The 6,916-nt window shown below is 45.0% G+C and overlaps 1 pseudogene across 1 annotated transcript; it reads right to left on the bottom strand.

Annotated features, from left to right (window-relative positions):
- Positions 1 to 5,435: 5,435 nt before the first annotated feature.
- Positions 5,436 to 6,564, bottom strand: LOC116531474 (annotated as a pseudogene). Its single transcript, XR_004260440.1, has one exon. The product of XR_004260440.1 is annotated as a non-histone chromosomal protein HMG-17 pseudogene (transcript).
- Positions 6,565 to 6,916: the final 352 nt, after the last annotated feature.

The following is a 6,916-nucleotide window of genomic DNA, read 5'->3' as shown; positions in this document are numbered from 1 at the left end:
GATGGAATCGTTCAGGGCTCTCGGTTGTAGCAAAGCCTAGCTGATTACCCTTCATAAATAGAATTGTCTTCTCTACTACGGAGTGTTAGAGACCCTCCCTCCTCAGGAGGGGAAAAAAGAAGCCGGAATCCTCCTGTCTTCCTATGCCTTTGCATTGTTGCCCCACTACCACATTTGATCTTCATAAGAAACCCGGGTATCTTGCCATAATGAAGATTAGTGATAGATGGAATCAACAGAAAATTAACGAGAGTGAAAAAACTGTTCTGGCCCTCCTCCCAATCCCACCAAAAAAAACCAAAAAAACAAAAAAGAATCATATGTTGGTCATATCGAAAACCTCAATATTAACCTGAACACACAGCAGAGGTAACTATTACAAAACATAATAACAACACTTAAAACCACACGGTAGCCAGGGGAACGGTGGGGAACGGTGGGGAACGGTGGCTCACGCCTGTAATCGCAGCACGTTGGGAGGCCGAGGCGGGGGGAGGTGGTATCATGAGGTCAAGAGATCAAGACTATCCTGGCCAACATGGTGCAACTCCATCTCTACTAAAAATTCAAAAATTAGCTGGGAGTGGTGGCATGCACCTGTAGTCCTAGCAACTTGGGAGGTTGAGAGAGGAGAATCGCTTGAACCTGGGAGGTGGAGGTTGCAGTGAGCCAAGATCATGCCTCTGCACTCCAGCTTGGGCGACAGAGTAAGACTGGTCTCAAAAACAAAATAAACTACAGAGTAATTTTTTTCTTTTTTACTAAAAATCGATCAGAGAATGAAATCTTGACCACAAATTGTTTTACAAAATTTGATGGCCAGGCATGGTGGCTCACGCCTGTAATCCTAGCACTTTGGGAGGCTGAGGTGGCTGGATCACCTGAGGTCAGAGTTCAAGACTAACTGGACAACATGGTGAAACCCCATCTCTACTAAAAATACAAAAATCAGCCATGTGTGGTGGCACACACTTGTAACCCCAGCTTCTCGGGAGACTGACGATCACTTGAACCCGGGGGGCAGAGGTTGTGGTCAGCATAGATTATGGCCACTGCACTTTCAACCTGGGCAACAGAGAGACCCTGTCTCAAAAAAAAAAATTATTAAATAGAAATGGAGCTGGTCGCGGTGGCTTACGCCTGTAATCCTAGCACTTTGGGAGGCTGAGGCGGATGGATCACCTGAGGTCAGGAGTTCAAGACCAGCCTGACCAATATGGTGAAACCCCGTCTTTAAAAAAAAAAGAAATGGAAAAAAATGTGAAGTATTTTAACTGCAACTTGGAAAGCTAATCAGGTAATTAGTAATAGAGTTCATCTTGGAAGAGATCTTAGCTGAAGAGAGAGGGGAAGAGACTTCCCCTAAGATTTAGCATGAAGTTTTAAAGCACAACCAACACCTGGGGTGCCCAACTCCCAAATCAGCACTATTAGACATCATTCGCCTTTGGTGACTTGAAAGCATGTTTTGACTAAGTTAAAATCTGCTGCTAAACTCTGATGTAAAATTAGAAAAAAAAAGCCAAATATGGCCATGCTTGGTGGCTCACACCTGTAATCCCAGCACTTTGGGAAGCCTAGGCAGGTGGATCACCTGAGGTCTGGAGTTCAGGACCAGCCTGACCAACATGTAGAAACTGTCTCTACTAAAAATACGAAAATTAGCTGAGTGTGGTGGCACATGCCTGTAATCTCAGCTACTCGGTGGCGGTGGGGGAGGGGGGCTGCTAAGGCAGGAGAATCGCTTGAACCCGAGAAGCAGAGGTTGTGGTGAGCCGAGATCATGCCATTATACTCCAGCCTGGTCCCTGGGCAACAAAAGCAAAACTCCATCTCAAAAACAAAAGCCAAGTTTAAGCATCTTGGGTTTTCCAGAGATCACTACTATTCTGCTAATTTTCTATGACAGTCATCCAAAGTTTAATGGATTCCTCAGCTTGAGGAATTCTCCACAAGGGATTGAAGTATGCATTTAGATCGATATTTTGGTGTAGTGATAAAAATGCTCAATGAAGGGAGGAGGGCGGGGCAAGGGTGGGCAAGTGATTCCCAAAGGTCTGTGTGCAAGAAGCTAACAAAGTTTTCCTTGAGGATGTGAGAAAAGTAAGCAATACATCTTTCATTTAATCTGATTTCATATTGTATTTTTTTCTGAGATTTAGTCTTCTGACATATGTGTCATTAAAATGCTCTTTTGCCCGGAGAAGCGGCTCACGCTTGTAATCCCAGCACTTTGGGAGGCCAAATTGGGCAGATCACTTGAGGCCAGTAGTTCAAGACCAGCCTGGCCAACATGGTGAAACCCTGCCTTTACTAAAAATACAAAAAAATTAGGCAGGCATGGTGATAGGCACCTGTAATCCCAGCTGCTGGGGAGACTGAGGCAGGAGAATCACTTGAAGCTGGGAAGTAGAGGTTGCAGTGAGCCGAGATCACGCCATTGCAATCCAGCCTGGACAACAAGAACAAAACTCCATCTCAAAAAAAAAATGCTATTTTATAAAATGATTCTGATGGTAGATGGTTGTTTTGGTTTTTTATGTTTTCTTGCTTGGTTAAAAATTGAAGCCAGGTCAGTAGCTCATGCCTGGAATCCCAGCACTTTGGGAGGTCGAGGCAAGTAGATCACCTGAGGTCAGGAGTTCAAGACCAGCCTGCCAACATGATAAAACCCTGTCTCTACTAAAAATACAAAAAATTAGTTGGATATGGTGACCTGTGCCTGTAATCCCAGCTACCTGGGAGGCTGAGGCAGAATTGCTTAAACCTGGGAGGCAGGCCGGGCGTGGTGGCTCACTCCTGTAATCCAGGCACTTTGGAGGCCAAGGTGGGCGGATCACCTGAGGTCGGGAATTCAAGACCAGCCTGACCAACAGGGTGAAACCCCGTCTTTAAAAAAAAACAAAAACAAAACAAAACAAAACAAAACCTGGGAGGCAGAGGTTGCCGTGAGCTGAGATTGTGCCACTGCACTCCAGCCTGGATGAGAGAGCAAGACTTTGTCTTAAAAAAAATAAAAAGCTGCGTACGGTGGTTCAAGCATGTAATCCCAACACTTTGGGAGGCCAAGGCAGGAGGATCGCTTGAGGCCAGGAGTTCCAGGTTGCCGTGCGCTATGATCAAACTATGGCATTCCAGTCTGAGCAACAGAGCGAGACCTTGTCTCAATAAATGAATGAATGAATAATGCTTGTATGTTAGATATTCCTTGCCTTTTTTTTTTTTAGAACTTCTGTAAGCCCGTGAAATTGTACTGGTCTAAATGGCTTTTTAGAAACCCTTTAACCTGAAAGTCTATAATTTTTTATATAAGGTGTGAATCCTCCTTTGTTTCCTGCCTGCTAGCTGTAGTCACTATTCCAGCACTAACAGTGTCCAGCAAAATGTACAAAAATGAAATGTGAGTGGCTATAGCCTTTTCTTTTTTTTTTTTTTTTTGAGACGGAGTTTCACTCATGTTACCCAGGCTGGAGTGCCACGGCGCGATCTCGGCTCACCGCAACCTCCGCCTCCTGGGTTCAGGCAATTCTCCTGCCTCAGCCTCCTGAGTAGCTGGGATTACAGGCACGCGCCACCATGCCCAGCTAATTTTTTGTATTTTTAGTAGAGACGGGGTTTCACCATGTTGACCAGGATGGTCTCGATCTCTTGACCTTGTGATCCACCCGCCTCGGCCTCCCAAAGTGCTGGGATTACAGGCTTGAGCCACCGTGCCCGGCCTTTTCTTTTTTTTTTTGAGACACAGTTTTGCTCTTGTTACCCAGGCTGGAGTGCAATGGCATGATCTCGGCTCACTACAACCTCTGCCTCCTGAGTTCAAGCAGTTCTCCTGCCTCAGCCTCCTAAGTAGCTGGAATAGAGGCGCCTGCCACCATGCCGGGCTAATTTTTGTATTTTTAATAGAGGTGGGGCTTCACTATGTTAACCAGGCTGGTCTCGAACTCCTGACCTCAGGTGATCTGCCCACCTCGGTGTCCCAAAGTGCTGGGATTACAGGCATGAGCCGCCATGTCCAGCTGGCTATAGCCTTTTCAAATATGATTACAGCTTCTTTTTAAATTTTATTTTTTATTCATTATTATTTTTTAATAAAGACTGGGTTTCACCATGTTGGTCAGGCTAGTCTTGAACTCCTGACCTCAGGTTATCCCACCCGCCTTGGCCTCAAAAGTGCTTGGATTACAGGCATGAGCCACCACACTCTGCCGATTTCAGCTTCTTAAGATTTAAATTTATTAGATTTAAGAACAGCAAAAAAAAAAAAATTTTAACATAGAAAATAAAGTCCTCAGGTGTTGGCTATGACTCAGCCTTCTCCTTAAAGTCATGTATCATTTGCACTAACTTTCATCCTAAGAGACTGAAGAATAACCTGTTTTTGGTGTTGCTATTAAAGTCACAAATCATTCTGTACTTACTGAATCAGCAGCAGCTTTGGTATAATGAAAGGAGTCTTTTAAATGTACCAAATAGGGCCAGGGGCAGTGGATCATGCCTGTAATCCCAGTACTTTGGGAGGCCTAGATGGGCAGATCACCTGAGGTCAAGAGATCGAGACCATCCTGGCCAACATGCTGAAACCCTGTCTCTACTAAAAATACAAAAATTAGCCAGGCAAGGTGGCATGTGCCTGTAGTCCCATCTACTCGGGAGGCTGAGGTGGGAGGACTGATTGAGCCCAGGAGTTCTGGGCTGTAGTGCTCTATGCCGATCGGGTGTCCACACTAATTTCGGCATCAATATGGTGGCCTCCCGGGAGCGGGGAACCACCAGGTTGCCTAAGAAAGGGTGAACCGGCCCAGGTCGGAAACAGAGCAGGTCAAAACTCCCATGCTGATCAGTAGTGGGATCACGCCTGTTACTAGCCACTGCACTCCAGCCTGGGCAACATAGTGAGACCCCATCTCTTTAAAAAAGGAAAAAAATTATTTTTAAAAATACAAAAATTAGCTGGGTGTGGTGGCATGCATCTGTAGTCCCAGCTGCCCGGGAGGCTGAGGAAGGAGAATGGCTTCAACCTGGGAGGCAGAGGTTGCATGAGTTGAGATCATGCCACTGCATTCCAGCCTGGGTGACAGTGTAAGACTCCATCTCAAAAATAATAATAAATAAAAATAATTTACCAGATAGCAATTTCTGGCTCCTAGATCAGATGAATTCACTAAAAATATCAAAAGTGTAGAATACAAATTTTAGACCTTGAGGGAAATACAGAGATCACCTAGTTCAATAATAATTGTATTTTTTAATGCTTTGCAATTTATTATTTTTATTTTTATTTTTTAGAGTCAAAGTCTCACTCTGTCACCCAGGCTAGAGTACAGTGGCACCACCATAGCTCACTATAGTCTGGACCTCCTGGGCTCAAGCAATCCTCCTGCCTCAAGCTTCCCCAGTAGCTAGGACTATAGGCAGGCACCACCATGCCTGGCTAATTTTTTTTTTTCCAAGCCAAACTGTATCCAGCTTTATTAAAGATACTTTCCATAAACAATCATGATATTTCAGGCAGGACATGGGCAGACAATCATTAACAGTATACAACAACTTTCAAACTCCCTTCTTTGATGGACTACCAAAAATCAGAAAGCCGCTATAAAACCCAATGAAGTCTTCATCTGATGCTCTGAACAGGGAAAATTTAGAGTGAGGGTTGACATTTCACATTTAGCATGTTGTTTAACAACTTTTCACGAGCCGACCCTGACTTTCAGGAAGTGAAATGAAAATGGCAGAATTTATCTGAAGATCCACAATCTAGAAATGGAACCACTGCTCTTTTTCCAGGTGTCATCTCAGTGGCATCAGTGGCAAGTCCAGATTGCCCGACACACTGGTAACCAATGACGGGGTCAGGTACCAACAGATGTCTGGGCTTAAGGGAGTTCAGTCTATGTTGAAAGATGGAAAGGGAGAAGAGGACATAAAAACAAATTTGTTTTTCCATACCACAAGGCTTTTGTGTGCCAAGGTGGCCATGTGTGTCAAAGTCAGGGAATCCCTCCTCCTGGGAGCCAAGAGGAAGTCTCTCAAAACTAGAAGGGAAAGGTGTTTCCCACATCAATCCAGCTTTGGAGACATTCTATTAGTGACATATGCCCTTTCCCCCAAAACAGCAATGGTGTGTTCTGTGTGCTAACAACATAGCTTAAAAAAAAAAAAAAAAAAAAGTAAAACAAAATTCTGCATTTTTATAAAACTTGATAAAAAATCATATTTCAAACTGTACAGTCACCAGAAGTACACAGTTTTCAAAAATGCACACACTTCACTTGGCATCTCCAGCACCTTCGGCTTTCTGTGCACGGTCTGTTTTGGCATCTCCATTTTCTGCAGGGTTATTCCCTTCCTTGCCAGCATCAGCTTTTCCCTTTTTCCCTTTGGGTACCTTCTCTCCCTTCTTTGCAGGGGCCTTTTTAGGCTTGGGCTCTGGCTTTGGAGGAGCAGGTTTAGCAGACAACCTCGCGGATCTTCTCTGTGGTTCGTCCTTCACCTTGGCTTTATCTCCTTTAGCATCCCCTTCAGCCTTTCTTTTGGGCATGGTGGCGACTGCGGCGGGAGGTAGGCGCTGAGCGCGGGATGCTGCAGCGCGTGGGCTTTGATCGGTTTGGGGGTCGCTCTCGCCTCTTCTGCTTCACACTGCTCAATTTTTTTTTTTTTTTTTTTAAGATTCAGTCTTGCTCTTGTCCACCAGGCTAGAGTGCAATGGCTTGATCTCGGGTCACTATAACCTCCACATCCTGGGTTCAAGTGATTCTCCTGCCTTAGCCTCCAGAGTAGCTGGGATTACAGGCGCCTGCCACCAAGCTGGCAAATTTTTGTGTTTTTAGTAGAGATGGGGTTTCACCATATGGTCTTGGACTCCTGACCTCAGGTGGTCCCCCAGCCTCAGCCTCTCAAAGTGCTGGGATTACGG

The sequence above is a fragment of the Sapajus apella genome, unplaced genomic scaffold, assembly GCF_009761245.1.
Source record: "Sapajus apella isolate SASKATOON/1434 unplaced genomic scaffold, GSC_monkey_1.0 scaffold71, whole genome shotgun sequence".
NCBI classification, from domain to species: Eukaryota; Metazoa; Chordata; class Mammalia; order Primates; family Cebidae; genus Sapajus; species Sapajus apella.
Note: the sequence above shows the minus strand (reverse complement) of the source record. Positions and strands in the feature narration are given on the sequence as shown.